The sequence below is a fragment of the Excalfactoria chinensis genome, chromosome 1, assembly GCF_039878825.1.
Source record: "Excalfactoria chinensis isolate bCotChi1 chromosome 1, bCotChi1.hap2, whole genome shotgun sequence".
NCBI classification, from domain to species: domain Eukaryota; kingdom Metazoa; phylum Chordata; class Aves; order Galliformes; family Phasianidae; genus Excalfactoria; species Excalfactoria chinensis.
The window spans coordinates 174,868,375-174,886,159 of record NC_092825.1 but is presented as its reverse complement, the minus strand read 5'-3'; the positions used below and the strand labels follow the sequence as shown (position 1 = coordinate 174,886,159).

Below are 17,785 nucleotides of genomic sequence, written 5' to 3'. Positions count from 1 at the left end.
GTGTGGTGGATGTAAAATAAAATCACAGAATCGTGGCATCACTGAGGTTGGAAAAGACCACTAAGATCACCATGTCCAACCATCAGTGTCGGCCCACTGTGCCACTGCCTCACCACTATTGCTGAGAAGAAATCTTTTCCTAATCCCCAACCTGATCCCCCCCTCTGGTGCAACTCGAGGCCATCCCCTCTTATCCTACTGCTGCTACCTGGAAGAAGAGGCCGACCCCCACCTCACCACAATCTCCTGTCAGGCAGTAGTAGAGAGCAATAATGTCAAATCATTAACTCTTCTGTATGTTTTGGACAAAGCAGGAATTTGTCACACTCTTCCATTGCAGAACATCAGCACTTTTAATTTTGGTTGGTAAATTTTATAAATGGTTTTCACATATATATGCATTTTTGTTTTCCTTTTATTTATTTATTTATTTTTTCTTTCTTTTCTGGTGCAGACCATGCCCTCCTGCTTTGAGATTATCATGGACTTGCTGCGCAGTCAGCACAGAGGGGCTGGTTGGTTGGCTTTGCTCAGGTATTTTGTAACCTACACACTAAATCACAGCATGGGGCACGCTAAGGGATGAGGCACTGCTCAAGGAGACTGCTCACCTGTGTGTGGGTTTGATGGCCGTGGTCCGGTGGGGGGCACAGACATGAGAGCAGCAGATTGGAGAGCCAAAGCAATTAGCAGCAATTCGGTGCTGTTGCAGGGGAGGGAGAGAGCTGAGCCCACTGTCTGAGAAGGAAAAGAGGAAGGGAAAGGTAAAGGGAGAGGAAAAGTGAGAGGAAAAGAGGGAGGGAAAAGGGGAAGAGAAAAGGAAAAGGAAGAGGGAAAGAAAAAGGAAAAGGGAAAAAAAGAAGAAGAAAAAGAATGAAAGAAAGAAAAAGAGGAAAAGGGAAAGGATGTGGCTGCGCTGTCTGCATTTCTCTCCTCATCGAGCCTCCTGTAAACCGGAGTCTGGACTCCAGAAGGAAAGAGCTGGTGATGACACAGGCGCTTAACACAGCGTCCTAGTAAAAGAGGCAGAACTGTAACTTCGATACAAGTAGACAGTCGCTCTATTGCCTCGCTGGGAAAGCGAAGCGAGCAGCCTTTCGGACAGGTGCACCTCCAGCAGCATATGCACCGCTCGAACACCGGGATTCGCAGGCAAGTTGCAGCTGTGCCCAGGGTGGAAGCACCGGGAAGGGAGTGGGGGAACACCGAGCTCCGATTCTTTGGGGAAAGCGGGGAGACCCGTCGGCTCCCCGGGTGGGTGGATGGATGGGCGGGCGGGGGTGGGCACGGTCCCTCCCCGCGGGCCGGGCTGCGCTCCCGGCAGGCAGCGCTGCGCTGTGTTCCACGCCGCGCCCGGCCGGGCTCGGCCCCCTCCTCCTCCTCCTCCTCGTCTTCTTCCTCCCGCCGCAACCCTCCGGCACGGGGCTCCCGCTGCAGCCTCCCGCATGGATCCCGGCAGCGGCACGCCGCGGGGCAGCTGAGCCGCACGGTGCGTACCGCGGGGCTGCGGGCGGAGCGCGGCCAAACTTTCCCCGCAGGGACAGCGGGCGCGGGGCCGCCGAGTGGGGGAGGTCCGGCCGCGGGGAGGGGCGGCTGTGCCCGCTCTGCTCGTAAGGTGCGGCCGCAGCCCCCGCGCTTTGCTTCCATGCGGGCGGGAATTGATCATCATTATTATTATTATTTGAAATCCTTCCGTTTTGTTATTGATACGTTAATGTACGTTTATGTCATTTTATTACTTTTTCCTCGTCGTGTTTTTTTTAAAAAAATTACCTTCTTTTTGCTTTGTTTATTTAGATAGATAGATCTGTGTGTGCGCGTGTGCCTGTCGCTGCTCTTCAGCTGCAGTTGCTCCCCGCCGAGCCTGGGGGCTGTGGCTGCAGCTGCTGGGGTTGGGGAGCAGAGGGATGTTCCCCTGCTCGTGTTTATCTCGCTTCGTTCCTCCCCGAGGACTCTCCGTGCCTTCGGTGCTCGGTGGCTGCGGGCTGTGCGGGGCAGAGCCGGGAGCGTCCCCGTCCCGGGAGCAGCTCGGGAACGCGCCGCGTGGTTGTATGGGGGCAGCCGGGGAGGACCGGGCTGCTGCCGGGGATGGGTTGAACGCGTCTCTCGCAGCACTGAGTTGTGCTGTAGAAGGAACTCCGCTCTTCGGCCACTTCTGGAACCCCAGCGAGTTGTTTGCGGGAGGAAAATAGAGAGCCGCGCTGCCCTGAGACATGTGTCAATGAGCGTCTTATCATCTTATTTTGTGTGTGTGTGTGTGTGGTGTTATTGCTCGTGCCCTTGTGTTGTGGTTGGGATAATTAAGGGTTGCCGAGTGTCCGTAGTCCCAGATGCAATTAAAATAAACGCCAGTAAATGGGACATAAAGGCAAGTCGGCACTGGCATCCAGGCAGAGACACCACAGCATCGGGGTTGGCTAAAGGAAGGGGCTGATGGAGATGGATGCTTTGCTCTGACTGGTGGTCTCCCCTGACAGGCTGAGAGAGGTGTGCAGTTTGGATTATGAGTCCTTAACCAATCTCTGTCCAGCAGACAGAAAGGAAAAATCCGTCCTTTCCCCACGCAGAGGCATTTTAATTTCTCGCTCGTGTAGCAGATGCTTTTCTTAAGGAAATCTGCTCTGAGTTCTCAGCAAAGGAAGCAAGAGAGGGCGATATGAGTGATGCGGAGTTCCATGCCATTCCCTAACCACTGAGGCAGGCTTTTCTGCTGGGCAGTTGCTCCTGGTTTGGAGCTGTTGTGCGAAGGGCTATCTGGGAGAGCAGAGCCTGGCAAACAGCCTGGCCAGGTCCCAGCTGCTTTTTCCTACCCTTCTTGCTGACAAGCGGAGAGCTCATCCTCCAGCTGAACGAAGTTACTTTTGTGGCTTGGAAAGGACTTGGTGGCAAACACAAGGAGAGGAAGAACGATCCCTCTGGAGTCAACCTGCCTGGGAAAGGGTTCACAGCTGTGAGCTCCACACTCAGAAAGCTCCGGAGTCCCACTGAGAGCCAGGTAGGAGCAGGCACTGCATGGCTGGGAGCAGGGACATCCTCTGCCTGGTCCTTGGGTGGTGCTCGTGTTGTAGGAAATGCAGGTTGGTGGTGCAGCAGTCATGCTCGTTCTTTGCTTCCTCACTTCTGCTCTTTTGGTGTTTTTTTTTCCCTCTTTTTAAGCTTGATTCTTAAAGCGGCATCTTGTTAGCTTATAATGATTGCGCCCTGTACCTGTGTGTTGGTGGTACGTGGGATGCTCTGTGAAACACATGCTATGTTATGGGGTGATTATCATGCATACATCTCTATAAGGTGTTACCCCCATTCTCCCTGCAGTGCCTGACATGAAGGCATCAGGTTGTGCCGTTACCATGAAGTTGTTCTTTGCTGACCCGATGTATCCTGGCTGATGGATACTGTCCAACACAATAAAGTGAGCAATTAGGAGTGACTTGGGGTTTTCAGCAGCCGAGCAGTTTATAGCTGCTGTTCCCCTACAGATGTATTTCTGTGCTGAATTCTTGAATGCCTTCTGACAAATGCCAGCTGCACTCATAATGCTTGTGTTTACAGTCACGTTCTGAAGGACAGAAAGCTGGTATGGAGAAGGTTTGTTTTAGTACCATAGGAAGTTATAGAGTCATTAAAGTTTGAAAAGACCATTAAGTGTATCTAGTCATCAGCCCATCCCCACCATACCCACTCACCGCATCCCTCAGTGCCATCTCTCCATGGTTCTTTAACACCTTCAGGGACAGCAACTCCACCACCTCCCTGAGCAGCCCGTCCCTGTTTTCCTGCACTCAAACCATGTTGACCATTCTACCTTTAGAATAAAGACCCAACCAGTGATCATCATGCATGTGTGATAGACCAAACCAACCCATTCCAGTGTCTGCATGCCTACAGCTACACAATTCTCCCAGCCTGTGAAGCACCAGGACCTACTTCTTTTAGCAAGGTGTGCTAGTGCAAAGCATCCTACTTCTGTCTGCGGGTTGGAATCTTGCATGGTTTGGGAGTGCTTTTAGGTTCCCACTGCCTGGTGAAGCCTTTGATTGTTTATATGAAAGGTTCCATGGCTTCTCCTGTAGCTCCCAGCCTGGAAGCTACTGGCACTGATGCCACGGTGATGGTGCTGGTTGGGAATTCCAGGGCAGGCAGTCATCACTGCTGCAGAGAGGGGGAATCCTGACTACATCGAATTCAGTGTGAGTTTTGCTATAGATGACAATGGGCAGAACTTGCAGCCAGAAGAAATCCTTTCTTCTCCTTAGTAATCCTGGAGTGCTCTGGGGAAGATTTTGCTTTTTGGTTGCCTTTCTGCCTTTCCCTGTTTGTGCAGTGGTGTCAGTCTCTTATAGTGTCATTTGGTGCGTGGTCTTTTTGGGTGAGTAGGAACGGGAATAAATTTGGACACACACTGACTGTCTCCTTGCCCATAACCCGGGTTGCAGTCAAAACCCAGCAAGATCTACTTGGTAGGACTGTGCAGGGAGAGCAGCGGTGGTTGCAATTGAGGCATTCTCACTTCTGCATCTGCAAATTATCAGCTTGGTGATGGGCATTCAATGTGTGCAGCAGCGGTGCATTCATTAATTCAACCCTACTAAGCCCATGCACATGGAGCATTTTCTGTGCAGGTGGAGAGCTATTTTGAGACACTTCGTATACCCTGCATCCAGGTCGATGTTTTGTATTAACTGACAGTGACAAATGAGAGGTGTTTGATAACTTCTTTCACGACCTGGAAAATGTGTGGTGCAGCATATCAGAATTTGTGTTTAATCAGCGCTGGTTGAAAGCTGGCCCAGGTTGGGTCTGTGTAGTAGAAATGGTCTTTTCAATAGGAGCAAAGTGCCCAAATCAAACAGAATGCATTCTTTCAGGTTGTTATTTTCAGTGGCATACAAGAAGATTTGCTGATGTACAGTATGGGGGTATTTGGATCTTTATTTCGTTCTTTCTTTTTCAAACAAAACAGTTTACTGTGGGAACACTTTGGTGTCTGTAGTTCCAGTGCAGATGGTTTTGGGGGGCTTTGCAGTCTTCAACCATGCATTTACCCCCAGACTTACAGGTATTTTGTTCATATAGGATGACAAAATGGAATGAAATACAAACAAACGTGACAGCTAGTAGCTTGTGTCCCATATGCATCTTTATCCTTAGTGAAGGAGACTTACATAAAGAAGATATATTAAGCAGTTATAAAGTACAGCTTGTTAGTGTCTCTCAGCTTGTTTTCTTTGAGAATTTATGGATCTTAACTAAAGCACTTCCCATTTTCATTTCTTTTTGGTAAGTATGTTTAGAATCATAAAGTTGGAAAAGACCACTAAGATCATCCAGTCCAACCATCGACCCACCTCCACTGTGCCCACTGCCCACGTCTCTCTGTGCCACATCTCCACAGGACTGAGCCGGGAGCTGGAGGCAGGGCTGGTTGAGCCCTGGGCCAGCAGGTTCATTGCGTGATGCTTTGAGAGACATAGTGTCCTTAGCTTGACTTTTGCTTCACTGCACACTAAACTGGTCACAAAAGTGTCACTTTGGTTGGGTAGGTGCTTGTAGCAACATCAACACTGGTCTTTAAAAGCTCCCGGTTTCCCTCTTGCACTACACCAAGAGCCGACCGTGGTGTGAGTGGTATAAGGGTTTGTGTTGGAAAATTCTCTGTTGTCTCATTGAGCTGTTGTTGATTTTTCTGTCATTCTTGGTGTATGAGTCTGGTTACTACAATAATTTTACCTAAACATGTCTGTGACTGCGCTGCCAGTGCATCCATCCACAATTAATCAAAGTTCAGACCCCGCAGGCACTTACAGCAAGTTAACACAAACAGAAAACACCAGTGGCTTCGCCTGGGAGAACACAGTGTTTTATTTCTTTCTTCCAGATGCCTCCTGTACTAATTGTTTGGCTGTCAGTCCATGAGCATGACTCCCTTTGACATCAAGGAGTGTTGCCTTGGTCATTGTGTGCTCCTTTGGAGACTACAGCAACATCCCTTGACTGAAGAGGAGCGGCATCGTGTAGCGTATCTCATAGAGTCACAGAATCATTAACGTTGAAAAAGACCTCTAAGATCATCTAGTCCAACCATCCACCTACCACCAATGTTGACCTCTAAACCACATCCCTGAGTAAGCCATGTCCCCATTGCCTGTGGGCCGAGGTCCCCCTGTCTCTTCCTGGGTGTCTGAGGGAGTTTCCTTCTTCTTGAAAGTGTATCTGTGAGATTGTTTATTTATTTATTAAAAGGGTTTAGTGTCTGATCTGGATTTACATCAAGCATTCCAGGCTGCTGGATTTCAACAGATGGAGCTGGACCACTTCTGTCTCCAGGGGAGTCAGTGGTGGGGTTCAATGCTGATGATGAGAGTTGGTTTTTGGACATTCTGGATGCTTCTTATGATTCAGCCTTGCTGCATTTCCACCTTTTAAGCCTATGGAGCTTCTGAGGAGGGGAAAATAGTTTTGGTGACTTCCTGTAGAGCTGGTGAGAAATGGTCTGTCACCAGCCTTGGAAGTGCACAACACGACTTGTCTCTGCTTGTACTGTGCAAATGGGCTGCAAATAACATTTCTCTTGTGTCTCTGCAGACTTCAAAGCTTATTCCAGCTGTTGGAGGAAGCCTAGTGAGAGAAGGTAGCTGCAAGTTTAATTGTGGCTTCAGGACTTGAACTAAATCAAAATCCAAGCAGTCTGATAAAAATTACAACCACTTGAGTGTTGTTGAAGGTTAAAAGTGAGCCCTCTTCAGAACAACTATTAATGTTTCCCCTTTTCAAATAAAGGAGCTTATTAATATTCCTAAATAACATTGATCATACATCACTCTTCTGCCTTCAAACCATCTGAGCACTTCACATGATAATGCAGTTTAAATTTAGTGACAAGTGCATATAATGACGGTGTAAATGTCAGTTTTGCTATCAGGCACGTTGCGTTCTTTTCAGTATTAGAAGTGATTATGTCCTGTATTACTTAAACAAATCATGGCATCCAGGAGTCTTAAGAGGATGCCTTTAAGTTCTGTCACGGGCTGAAGTCATTTGCTGACTTTGTTCTTAAATAATTGGTTAATAATTTTGACATTTACATGTCTGGAGTGTTGTTGTTGTGTTTGTATTTTTAGAAATATGGTGTTTAAAGTTCTTCTGCTTGTATCTTCCTCGTGGCATTAAGTAACAGCAGCTCGTGCAGTGGTCAGGTGAGTTAAGTGGCCGCTTGCATGGATGCATCACTGAGGTGTGATCAAATGCAGTGTGGAGTTGCCAGCTTGTGTTTCATTGGGATGACCTATCTTTATGGATTTTTCACTGCAGTGCATATGATGGATATGCTGGCAGTCAATAAATCTAGAGCTGAGAGTTTATGTGGGTTTGTTTTTTTTTCCCCCCGAGGCTTGCTATGATATTTTTTTAGCCAAAATTCAAGCGCCACTTTTCACAGCTAGCATCTTCTAGGGTACCTAATTGCTGGTTTCTTTTGGAGAAGTCCAGCCTTTTCCTTTGTTCCTTGGATAAAATGTCACTTTCTGTTCTTGCTTTGCCCTTGGTGGTGGGTGTCCATAGTATTGTAGTGCTCTGGTCTAGATAAAGCGTGTGTGCCACCCGGAAGGAAACATTCCTCTGGCAGAGAAGCCAGGACAGAACAACAAGATGGGGAAGAACAACAATAATTATTACTATTATTATCTTAAGCTGGAGGTTTTCAGGGCCTGGATACAAACAGTGAAAAAGCAGCTGCTACTTCACAGTGGCAAAGAGGTTTAATCATAGAGTCACAGAATGGCCTGGGTTGAAAAGGACCACAATGATCACCCAGCTTCAACCCCCCTGCTATGTGCAGGGTCACCAACCACCAGACCAGGCTGCCCAGAGCCATATCCAGCCTGGCTTCAGTGTGATTGACATAGAGTGGAGATGCGGGGCAGCTTACTAAGGCATCAGGGATCCTGGAGGCTGGGGATTTTTGCAAGGTTTAGCTGTTGCCCTGTACACAGAGGGAGGGATTACTACCATTTTAGTTTCTGCTCTCATTTGCAGCCTGTGCAGAGTCCCTCTGTCCTTTTCGGGTGGACCTGGCTTTAGGATTCTTTAGGTATTTTTTGGACACCAGTGTCATTCTTGTGAGTTTTCATACAGCAGGCTGGTTCTAAAATCTTGCTCTTGACCTGCGATGTGGAGACAAAACTCTCTCCAAATGATGTGTGAGCTTTGGATCACCTCTGGTTCTTGGGACGGTGCTGCCTCACAGATGTCTGCTGGCCCACATCCACGTCTGGCTGGGAGTCTGTTACCTCACATGAGTGGTGCAGGGAATACTTAAAGATGCCCACAAGGCTCCTTTGGTATGGTTTATTGTGTTACTAAGAAGCATTATGACAAAGATTGTTAGAAGTATAAGCAAACACCCTGCATGCTTTTGCAGCCGTATTGTGAGATTGGGGATATATGCTGCTGAAGGGCCTTGGGGCTGGCTCTCTCCAATGTGTGCTTTTGGCTGTGATTTGTCTTTGAGCCAATTTACACCAAGAAAGGCCTGCAGTCTATCTTAAGACACCAGGATGTACAGTTTTGTAGGTTTTTCCCTTTCTGTCTTATTCCTCACATATTCTCACAGTCTTCATTTACAGACATCTTTTTCAGCGCTGTTCCCCTCAGTTTGGAGCTGTCTGGTGACAGCTAAAATGATTCCTGAACATCACCAAGTATCTCTTGTCCCACTGTTGACTTTTACAAGTGTGATGTGAGTGTGGGAAGACAAGGGAGAAAGTGGAAGGGAGGAGAGAGGATTTCAAGTTGGATAAGGACTGTGTAGATGATATTTCCTTGTCTGGGCATGGGTTAAAAGCTTTGAGGTGCGAAGGCTGGGCAGAGGGGTGGTGGGAGGATGCTGGTTCCTGGTGGTAGTGACTGATGAAAGAAACCTGGGAGTTTTGGGATCCTGGACTATGCTAGGTATAGAACCATAGAATTGTTTGAGTTGGAAGGGACCCTGAAAGGCCATCTAGTCCAACCCCCCTGCAGTGAACAGGGACACCTACAGCTCCATCAGGTGCTCAGAGCCCCATCCAGCCTGACCTTGAGTATCTCCAAGGATGGGCCATCCACCACCTCTCTGGGTGGCCTGTGCCAGTGCCTTACCAGGTACCTGGATGGTGAATTGTGAGAGAGGGGAAGATGCAGAAAGAGTTTTGCCCCTATAAGTCTTTAAAGGCTGGTTTTGTTTTTGGTTGTATTTTGTTGTTGCTTTGGTGTGTGTTTTTTTGTAAGCTTTCCTAACTAATTGACAGCATGGCTAAAATGATATAATAAATGGTTTTATTTGGTGGGCTCAGGGGGCAATCCTTAGCGTGCCTTCATACTTACCTTTTCATTAGCAGGCTGTATATGCAAGCAGAAACTGTCTGCACAGTGATTCTGGGAAGCAGCGATGTGCAGAGGATCTTGCTGAGAGCAAACCAGCTTTTAATTTCTCGCTTTTATAGAAGTGTCAGTAACTTTGTGCGTGTCTCTTCCTTTGTGTTACTGTTTTATTGTTTTATCTGCAGAAATGAAGAGGGTAATAATAACAATAAAAGAAATTTTACTGCCTATTCCCAGAAGCTTTGAATAAGTATTATTGTGATAGGCAGACAAAGGCCAAAGGAGCATGTTTATTGCAGAAATTCCCATCACTTCTCACAGTAACTCTGTTAAGATTTATCCTTCTGGCTTCATAATTTCTCTGTTGTGTAAGTATTTTTTTTAGTACAAGTGTTTATGGTGTGAATGTGGCGTTCCTTACCCTGGAGATGTAACAGATCTATCTCAGTCAGCTCTCAGTGTACACCCTGCAAGGCGTTAGGCTGCCCAGTGTGCAGGCCTGGGTCACACCTGCATGGAGGGGATTGCTGGCAGGAAAGGGGGAATCTGAAGAGCCCTGGGATGGTCACCTCCTGTGTGTGTTATTCACCTTTATCACTCCTGTTGCTTTTCATCTCCTGTACGCTCTTTGCTCCTGGTGCTCAGCTACAGAGAGGCATTGCCCATCTACCTGCAGGTGTAGAAAAGCCTTTTACAATAGAAGTCACTGGTCGCCTGACTGTTGCATTGCTTGGAGTCTTAGGAGCATTACTCATTTGAGTATCTCTGCTGTGTATGTCAAGCCTGCATCTTGAGGGTTGCTCTGATACTGCCATCAGGACAGAAACTGCCATCTATGAGGCAGAGGTCAGCACTGCACTGAATCAGGAGCTTGTGAGCTCAAGCATGTTTGTTGGTTGCTGGTCCCCTGGGGCAGCTGGGGACTCTATGTGTGGAAGACAGGACATGTGTGGCTCTTGTCATGGCCATAGAGCATGCTATGCTCACAACCGCTCTTGCAAATGCCTTTCAGGAGCTCTATTGAGACACGCACTGGCTTTACTAGGAGTCATTAAGCAGAAATTATGTAGATCATTACTCTGTGTGGAGTGGGAGTTCATTTGCAGCGTGTGTGTGCTGAGGATTGTGGCTGTTCTTGTGATCCATCCTTGCAGAGTTCAAATAATGCTGCTCTTACGTGATTGTAAAGTTATCCGTAACAGGGCTGGCCACCTTCAGGGTGCATTTGGTGCGTGGGCTGTTTTTATTGTACTGACACGTGTTGCTGGAGGTTAGCAGGAGTCCTGGTTTGTACTGTCCTCTCAGCTAAGTCGTTCTTGGCGTTCATGAAGTCGTTTTCAATCCACTGCAGTGAAGCTGAGATGAGATTTCTTTGGATTTTGGACAAAAGGAATAGTGACTTCTTCTTGTGAGTGTACATTTCTCTGCCAGTAGACACTGGATGACTTAATCTCTGCATATATCAACACACTGATCAAGTTTCGCAGCAAAGTATCCAGGGGTAACTATAACAAATATATAAAAATATGAGCCTGGGCTGTAATTTAGGGCCTCTGTTGGTTATGCACTTCTGATTGCAACAGGAGTGGCAGCTGAGTGCTGGATTGTAGAGTAGTTTTATCAGTAATATTCAGCTGTAAGTCTATCAAAACAGCCTTCTAGAACCAGAGCTTCCTGTGGCATGGCATTTGATCAAATATTTGTTATGAAAATCAGGGCATGGGTTCACATCCAAAGAACAACTGAAGTCTCTGAGAGCATTTTCCTTTCAGATGCCTGTCATAGGGATGAAATTCTGTGAAAATGGCCAAGGCGGGTTCACTTTGAGCACATTTCTTAAGGGATTTTTGGATAGTTGGTTTTATCCTTCCATGCTTCTGGATGGGTGCTGTGGTGAGCATTATAGCTCTCCTTGATGAGTACTCAGGGAAGATTTCATGGAAGGCGGTATTTGGCACGTGGATGGTTCAGATTATACCTTCTTTATAGAAGGAGGGTGTTTATGGAGCAGTCTGATAGGAATGACTGATAACGAGTTGAAGTGCTGCTAACCTGCCCTGAGCTGCTGCTGTTCATATGAGCTCACAGCTCACAGCCTTCAGGAGGCTCCACTGCTCTCATTGGGGGGGGGGGGGGGGGGGGGGAAGGGAATCAGCTTCAGTCCACAAACTGTTTTTCACTTGTAAATCTCAAAATACTTCACAAGGAAGAGCAGTATCTTCATACACTCCCATTTTAGAAGTAAAATAGTTGATGTACCACTTCTTTATATAACATGCTTACAGAAGTCTAGCATGCTCATCAGTTTTGCATAGGATAAGAAGGGCTTAGGGATGGGTGACAGGTATTTTTGACTCGTTTTTTTTTCTGCCACCACCATTTTCTTCTCCTAACTCAGCTCTGCTGGTATTGAGAATTAGCTGCCACCTCTCTGACAATCAAAGCTTTGTGATTGTAGCCATAGGGGTTCTTCCTCCTCTTGTCTTTTTTATGTATTACATGGAATCATAGAATCATTTGTGTTGGAAGGGACCACTAAAGGTCATCTAGTCCAACTCCCCTGCTGTGAACAGGGTTTCCTACAGCTTGATCAGGTACGCAGGGCCCTGTCCATCCTGACTTTGAGTGTCTCCAGGGATGGGGCATCCACCTGGGCAACCTGTTCCAGTGTTATTTGTTCAGCTCTGTCTTGGACTTTTCACTGTGTAGAGTATGTATGTATGCGTGTAGTGGGGAATACATAAGGGAAAACAGGAATGTGTAAGGGATGGAAAAGAAAAAGAAATGCCAGTTTATTGCCTTGTGCTACTGAGCCCCTACCTGGAGCATGCCTTAGCTCTGTCCTCAGCTGTGCTTCATGCAGTCCTAGCTTGGCTCCATTGTGGTAGCAAAGTGAAGGTCATGCTGGGTAGCAAAGTGCACGTGCTGATTTAACTCAAGATTTCCCATTTCATCCCATTCCTGTAAGAGACACTAGCAGCATAAGAAATAAAATTAATTACATGGTTTTTCTACAGACAAAGAAGAAACTTGGTCTAATCTTCAAGGTAGTCTGGAATCCTCTGTGAACTTCAGGCCTGGCCCATAGAGGCCTTCAGTTCATGTGTGGTCAATTAGCTGCTAATGCACCTTACTGAAGGTGTCTGCTATTGGCATGTTGGTTTTTGGGAAAGTAGTTTTTGGACCAAAGATCTTGACAATGCTAAGCACATTTAACTTCCAGGTGGTCTGTATTTGGGAAGCAGTGGTGAGGAAGGAAGAATTAGCAGGAGTTAAAACAGAAGTCCATTAATGTCTGTCTTTGTAGTAGTAAGTAGGTCAGTGAGCTGAGAGAGACCGCAGACAAACTTGTAGTTCTCACCCAGTGAGGCTGCAAGGAAGATGCTGAAGCAGAGACAGTGATTCAATCAGGAGCTGCTCATGTGGATACATAATCAAAACTGCAAAAAGCGTCTTACACTCTGATTTTGAGCTGGTGTCAGTCCTGCATTCCCACGCAGAGCTTGCCAAACCCGTTGTCTTTGGGTTTCATGGATGGAGGGGCTAGAGCAGATGAATTGAGGCTGTACACGATTGCTCTGTGTAGTGCGTGTGATTGCTGACCTTGGCACAAGGCAGCATCTGTGTGGGTGTCCCGTGTAGAGCCAGGGTGCTGCTGTGTGTGTGGTGGCAGCTGTGGTCACAGGGTAGGCATTGGGGTGCCCCACTCTCAGAAAGCCATCTGTGTGCTGGGGGAGCAGAGCACCCATTGCCTTTCTTCTGTGAATGCAAGGATTGGAGTCCAATTATTTTGCACGTAATGAGGAGGTCGCTGAAAGGGACTGGAGTTTGGCAGGGCAGAATGGGAGCGTTCGGATGCTTCTGTTCTGCACGGGGAACCTCATTATTTGGTTACGTGGTTATGAGCTAAGTTCTGGCTCATGATGTTTAAGGACTTGAAAGGAGTTAGTGATCATCATGGGATGTCTGGGGATCACGCAGGGTAGTGTCAGAAAGATTACTGGGGGAGTAACTGCACAGCCAAGCTTTTCTGGGAACATCCTGGGATAATGGAAGAGGAAAACAATGCATGGTTGAGAATATGGACATGTCAGTATGAAGGAAGAATCAAATCTATTAGTGTTACAGTCCTTTTATGAGAAGGAATTTTTTAAACTTAGCTTTGCGCAGATTACTGTTCAATAACTGAGGGATTAAAACAGTGATCTTTAAACCCAGGGAAGTACCATGAAACTGGACTGCTATTGCAGCGGGATGGGATGCTGCAGGAAGCACAGCTCAGGGCGAGATGTGTATTGGCTGCAAAGCTGCAGTATCCTGGAGAGTCTGAGCAGCACTGCTTGAGAAAACCCATGCCAGCTGTTGGTTTGAAAGTGCAGTGGAAGCACTAAGGTTTTACTTCTTGTTGTTTGGTTGCTTTGGTGAAGATCCTGAACACGACCGCTCAGGAACGTGTCAAAAACGAAGAGTACAATTCTTCCTTTTTCCAGTTCTTTTGGATGTTTTTGCTTGCTTGTTTTCCATTCCTTAAGGCACAAAATGGAGAAGAACAACAATATCAAAACCTGCAGCTGTTCATACAGCTTAAAAAACTTCAATAAACTTGAATGGGACACTGTAATAAGGACTGTATGCATGCACTGAATTAACAAGCATCCTCATGAGTTTATTTATTTATAAATATAATTAAAGCCTAGAGAGACAGCAAGCTATGTACCTGTTCAGTTTATACACTTAGGAAGATCTAGGTTGAAAGAAGATGAAGTTATGAAAATGAAGTGCTGCATGGCATTGATTTCTTTAGATGCTAACAAAGCGGAAGGTGAATGAGGATGACAACAAAGTAATGTCTCTGTGGGCTCAGATGCCAAATTACAAGAACTCTAAATAAATTAACTGAGACACCTGTTATTTCCTGGGCTATGTAAGTTAAGCAGACAATTTCTAGAGTCTTCTAGAGGAATGTAAATGTAGTGGTGCAGTAATAAAGGGACATAGTAAAAATATTTTCATATTGCATTACAGGATTATCTTTTTGGAGCAGATAGTTTCAGATAAGAAATCATTTTTCATTTATTACAGTTGTATGGTGGAATCGGCTGCACTACAAGAAAGCCAATGAGGTACTGAAGCATGTCCAGAGAAGGGCAATGCAGGTGTGAAGGATCTGGAGCACAAATATTGTAGGGAGCTGCTGAGGTAACTGGGATTGTTCAGTCTGGAAAAGAGGAGGCTCAGGGATGACCTTATTGCTTTCTACAGTGCTCTTAGGGGAAGCTGTGGTGAGGTGGGGGTTCAGCCTCTTCTCCCAGGTAACAGCAATAGAACGAGAGGGAATGGCCTCAAGTTGCACCAGGGGAAGGTCAGGAAAGATTTCTTCTCCAAAAGACCGATCAGATACTTGTGATCAGATACTTGCACAGGCTGCAAGAGAGAGGTGGTGTAGTCACCCACCGTTCCTGGAGGTGTTTGAGGAACATGGAGATACGTCATTGAGGGCCATGGTTAGAGGGTCCTAGTTTCTGTGTAGTAGCAGTGTATATCTTAAGTTGTGGTCTTACTCATTTTTGGAGTAAACTTTCCCAGTTTTCATTTTATTATTATTAGTTTTTTTTTAAGAGATTGACAGTTTTTTTTTCTCCGTGCTTTCCTTATCTTTATAAAAGCCATGGAAAAAAAAACCCATCACATCACATGTGCCATTTAAAAATATTGGATCTGCTGATTTGGTGTCCTCATTCTGACAATGTGGCAGGTAAATACTGCCTTGGTCTAAGTTTGGAGGAGAGGGACGTGACTTTTGGAAGCCTTTTTTCCTGTTTCTGAGTCAGACTTGGATTAATACAATTTTTTTTAATATTACTGTCTGGAAATAGAAATACAGAGAGATAATACACCTATGCTAAAGTAATATCCGCCTGTGAGGAGATGAGTAAGAAAAATATGTATCCTGCAGAAATGGAATATATATTAGTTTACTTTTCTTCCTGCATCTCCAGTTTTAAGATGCTATTGTTGCAAATTTCTAAGTAATCTCATGTTTTTAAGGTGTCCTTTCCATTACAGGCAAGCAGAGTTGCTTCACATTCAGGTTGCAAAGTCTTGACACACAGGATATTTTTCTTCTCATTAAAATGTATTTACTTGTGTTGAGAATAGCTTCCTTAAGATGCTTCTTTTGATCTTTGGTAATGTCACAGACTCAATAAGACTGCTAGCATAAAGTGGTGTTTATCTCATTTCAGTTTTGCATCTACCTTTAATTGGACCTGAATAATGTAGCCTCGTTGCAAAATCTACTTTCTTTTGCTGGGTCTCAGTATGATGTCCAATAAGATACAGGTATTGTTAGTGCTTGGAAATTGCTGCCTGTCTGTAATTGGAAGGCTGTTTCTGTGGTTCTCTTTGCAGTTACTGGGTTTTAAGCTTTTTAAGAAGTTGAGGAAGGGGGGAAGGCATAGAGAAAGGTGCTGAGTTTTTTTTTCTTTGCAAAATGTAATCTTTATTTTATTTTTTTTTCAGACTTGTAATATCAGACTTTGTAATATCATTTACGTTTCTAGGGAAACAACTTAATGCAGTGCAGATCGGCAGCTGAAATACTTTTCCTAGCAGCTGCAGAGTGAAGTTAGCAAGACCTGCGGTCTGTTCTGCAGCTGATGCTGGGAGCTTTGTGGCTGGGAGCTGGCACATATCCCTCTGCTCCCCTTGCAGAGTGATGCAGGGTTGTCCTCCAGAGGGCCTGTAACGTAGGATGCTGCAGGTTTGGGGGAGCACAGACTGATTTCCTATATCACCATCTCAGGAAAAGGCTCAGAAAGTTGGGGGCTGGGGGAGAAGGAAGTGTGAAAGAGAGCTTTCTCCAGCAACTTGGATTAGAGAGGAATGTGAAACTTCACAGTTTTCTCCCATCTCGCTCTTGAAAGTTAACACAAGAAATAGATAGGCCTTGGAGACAGTTTTCTGACAGAAATCCCAGAACCTTCATTCCCAGAAGCCGAGATGGTGACAAGAAGCTGGGTGCTCAGCCGGGAGTTACCCGAGAGTTTTGTTGAAGGAATTGAATCCTCCAGCAAGCAGGTGTCGGGTAAATGTTTTGATTCTTTGCTGTGCATATTTGCATATTTTAAGCTTTCTGATACTTATGACTCATTTTAGTTTGCTCAAGTCTGAAAAAGAGCAAACAAGCAAGCCCTTTAACTTTTATGGGAACCTTGCGTGGTGGGTTCAAGACCTCCATGCCCTGAGCTGAGCTCTTCAATCACAGAATCACAGAATGTCTTGGGTTGGAAGGGATCTCAAAGCCATCCAGTCCCAGCCCTCTGCCATGGACAGGGATATCCCCTACCAGCTCAGGCTGCCCAGGGCCCCATCCAGCCTGGCCTTGAGCATCTCCAGGGATGGGGCATCACAGCTCTATGGGCATCTTGTGTCAGGGCCTCACCAATGTAAAGGTCCAACCTGTCTTCCCCACATCTTGGAGTTGATGTAACTGAGGGGTCTCACTTGACATGCTGTAGATAGTTATGGAGAAGTCACAGCTAAATGCTGTGAAGGGACTTGATCCACCACTCTGTGATGGTCCCCAACCCTTCAGTCCCTTTTTGTACCACCTTGTTCGTGGGGTCCTATGCTCTCTCTGTCTTGACTTGTAGTCCTGATTTTTGGTCATAGTGAAGAGCTGCGTGCATGTGACATTTTGGGCTGGAGCAGCAGTTTACTGTTGGCCCTAGAAGAAAGTCCTGCAAGTGCTGTGAAGGCTGAGATGCTATTTTAGCCATTCTTTGTACAGGTTATCTTTTTTTCCTCATTTCTTTCCTTTATGCAAATCTGCCTGGGTTGTGAGGAGGGGCAGTGGAGGAATACACGCTGAGAGAGTAACACTTAACGCCTCAAAGCATTTTTATTTTCACGATAAAAAGCCTTTGCTGTAAATTTTTTAAGTTTTGTCACTTCACATTTGCTGGGATCATGAAGGATGGTAATATCCTGTCTAACCTTCTTTGGGATATTTTTGTCTGCTATATTAATAGATTCCTTAGTACTCGAGGAAATGCAAGTCTCAACTTACTAGTTGCTAATCTGAATGTGGAAGTGGTATTTTTTTTTTTCCCTGAGAACTGTAATTCAAGGTTATGCATGTGCAAAAATAGCTGTAGGCTACAACAAATATTTTCTCCAGCAGGTCTAACTCATTTTATTGACATATTGTTTTGTAAACTGCGGGTGACTTGCATTGTTCTCAACCAAAATAACTTTCATCAATCAACATAAGAGAGTAATTAATTTACATATTTTCATTGTGGATATGTTCCAGACTTCTTGTTGCTTTTTTTTGAGCTGCACAGCGCTAGACTCGAGAGAGGAAAAGTGCAATAACGTTTTGGGTTTGTAATTTGTTTTTAAGTTATTTTTCACTTCTGTTTATGCA

General features: G+C 45.7%; 1 protein-coding gene across 8 annotated transcripts in view; it reads left to right on the top strand.

Moving 5' to 3' along the window:
* The first annotated feature begins 1,337 nt into the window (after nt 1–1,337).
* Nucleotides 1,338–17,785, top strand: part of FAT3 (FAT atypical cadherin 3) — a 399,084-nt gene continuing 382,636 nt past the window's right edge. For 7 of the 8 annotated variants that reach the window (XM_072326829.1, XM_072326826.1, XM_072326828.1 and 4 more), the window contains exon 1: nt 1,338–1,489. The gene's annotated coding sequence lies outside the window, so the exon portion shown is untranslated. Of the gene's footprint in view, nt 1,490–2,884; nt 2,996–17,785 lie in introns of those variants that run through there. The other variant, XM_072326823.1, reaches the window with a different exon arrangement.